Source organism: Hevea brasiliensis, unplaced genomic scaffold, assembly GCF_030052815.1.
Source record: "Hevea brasiliensis isolate MT/VB/25A 57/8 unplaced genomic scaffold, ASM3005281v1 Scaf139, whole genome shotgun sequence".
In the NCBI taxonomy this organism is placed as follows: domain Eukaryota; kingdom Viridiplantae; phylum Streptophyta; class Magnoliopsida; order Malpighiales; family Euphorbiaceae; genus Hevea; species Hevea brasiliensis.
This window is the reverse complement of record NW_026614629.1, coordinates 50,001-52,500: the sequence shown is the minus strand read 5'-3', so window position 1 is coordinate 52,500 and position 2,500 is coordinate 50,001. Positions and strand designations below refer to the sequence as shown.

Sequence of the window (2,500 nt, the reverse complement as noted above, 5' to 3'; positions counted from 1 at the left end):
TCCAAAGTACGAACGAGATGGATGTTTGTTGTCCCAACCATTCCTCTTAGTCCCGATCCCAATAAAGAAAGGGATAATTTCTAACAAAGTTTTTGCGTTGTTGATTCCTAGGCGTAGTGCTTCTTCCTCTATGCCGCCTATTGGTACTAGTGGGGTAGGGTTAACCTGCAATACAGAACCCATAGCCATAGGCATAGGTGTAACCTTTCGTTCAATGCTAGAATTGACAATTGAAGCATTTGAGGCTGCATTAATCGGGGATACCCGACAGAAGGAATTGTTTTATTTATAAACTTCACCTTCAACAAGCGTAGAGTTATTTCAAATCTTTCTATCCCGACTAATTTGTCTTTCTCCTAAGACTTGACAGCGGTAAATAAAAAAATAAAATCACACCATCTCTGTAATAAGTAAATGCCTCTTTTTCTCCCGAAGTTGTCGGAATTATTCGTAATAAGATATTGGCTACAACTGAAAAAGTCTTATCAATAAAATTTCCAGTTATCCGAGATCTAGGCATAGGTAGCAATCCATTTTCTAATTTCTTTTAATTACCTCTCATGAGAAAACGATCCCACAAAAAGTAGTTGTACAGTACAAAATAACATAAAAAACAGACTCAATTCATAAAAAAAAAAAAAGAGATAGAAAACACCATCTTTTATCATTCTGGGAAAGAAGTCACTTGGTATTGGATCCGCTCTTCTCTCGTGCTCTTCTGGGCGGTACAAATAAATCCGGAATGAGCACACCGATAACGCCTAACGCCGGACCGGAACTCTTCCCTTCAAACTAAATCCCTTCTATTGCGGGTTTCGAACTACTCGCTACTATAGTGAAAAAGTCCAGTTGACGTAGCGTAGGTGGAAGAAGATCGGACTCAGTTCCTTTTCGTGATAACTTCATTCTTGGTCCGGTGGGTTAGAAGCATAATAAGAGATTCCCCATCCCGGAATGAAGATTAATGCTTGAATAGTCTTTTCCCGAGCCCAAGGAGATAAATTGATCCCCGCCTCTGGCTGCTCCTGCCCCTTAATACCTTTTGAAAAGGGTTCAAACTAAGAAGAGTATGCCTCGAAAGGAAATGGCCTGGACATTATTTTATTTTATTTTGGAAATCCATTTTTTAATATCTAGTTTCTCTGATGATGCTTAACCGCTCGTCGAGCAGCTTTTCATTTTCTTTTTCTTCGATGTAAACTGCGATTCTTCATTCATTGTAGCATCTTGCTTTGCTCCACGCTGGCACAAGGGTTTTAAGAGAAGAGGGGAGTGTTTTTTTGTTTGCTTAAAGTTTATGTCTTTTGCTTTCCTTCTTGGGAAATGCATTTTTAGGGCAAGAGTCTGAACTTAGGGAACGCGGGGTTGACTGCACTCAACAAAAAATCAAAGCGAGTCAACCCATTCATTACTGGTGATCAAAGCAAAGTAGATTCATCGGAAGGACAGTCTATCCTTTATTCTCACCACATTCTCTCCTCAATACAACACTAGAACGAAAAGAAGAAGGAGAAGCTCATGACTTTCCACTTCCTTTCTTTTAAACGAGATTGGAACCGGATAGCTCTTTCATCCATGATCCGAGAGTCCGTCCAATATGTCGGCCAGCTTTCTTTGGCAGGTTCACAGTGGAAAGTGGATCAGGCAGATCAAGCTTCAAGGCTTCAAAACATGGATAACTTAGAGATAAAAATAGGGATAGGAGTTTTAACTTCCCTCTCCTTTTAGGCGAGCATCTTCTCTTCTCTTTGCGATTATCAGTCTAAACCAACATATCTTATTGATTGTCGCTTATCGGCTGTAACATATCTGATTGTTTTCGCATATCAGTTGTATGCCTTAGCAACGAGGCAGCACCACTATCCGAAATTAGGGATTTCGGATAAGAAATCTTAACACCTAATTTGGACAGATAGTGCTGAGCCAACCTAGCTACTTCTGTGTCGGCAATGACCACATCATCACCGAGTACCCCATAACGATCGAAATAACGACCTGGGTACGCCTCCTGCGCGCAGTGCCAAATCAAAAGATGATTTGACAAAGCGAACAAGGGCCAAGACGACAGATATCCGAGGGGTTTCCCTGCTGTAAATGTCACTTGAGAGTGCTTCTTTCTCTGGTGACACGTCTCCGTTTATTTTTTGTCTTTTTTGCGGTCATTACACACTGTTTTCTGTCTACTGTTAGGTCGTTGCAGTTTGTGTTCAGTCTTATATTGAGTCAATGCCAGAGATTAGTTTTCTTCATCAAGTTCTTTTGTTTGAGCCCTATATATTCCAATGATGTTGTGGATAGAAGTTTGCAGGCCTCAAATTGGGCTTTAACTGTAAGTAAGTGCAAAAACAAGAGCAAGACTAAAGAGGAGGAATGTAGGGACCAAAGGTCTAGAATAGAATGGGGAAACGAGCAGAAGCATAATTACTTAAGAAGCATTTATAGGTAGGGAGCAATTTAGGCGGACCTGACCTTGAAGTCTTGAAGTCCAGTCAGCACATCA

General features: G+C 40.7%; 2 protein-coding genes across 2 annotated transcripts in view; one reads left to right on the top strand and one right to left on the bottom strand.

The window, feature by feature from the left end:
* Nucleotides 1-644, bottom strand: part of LOC131176494 (photosystem I P700 chlorophyll a apoprotein A1) — a 5,032-nt gene extending 4,388 nt beyond the window's left edge. The window contains exon 1 of the mRNA XM_058141537.1: nucleotides 1-644. This exon is cut by the window's left edge and continues 4,388 nt beyond it. The gene's annotated coding sequence lies outside the window, so the exon portion shown is untranslated.
* Nucleotides 645-1,743: 1,099 nt separating this feature from the next.
* LOC131176493 (60S ribosomal protein L5, mitochondrial-like) overlaps nucleotides 1,744-2,500 on the top strand; it is a 3,806-nt gene continuing 3,049 nt past the window's right edge. The window contains exon 1 of the mRNA XM_058141536.1: nucleotides 1,744-2,500. This exon is cut by the window's right edge and continues 1,867 nt beyond it. The gene's annotated coding sequence lies outside the window, so the exon portion shown is untranslated.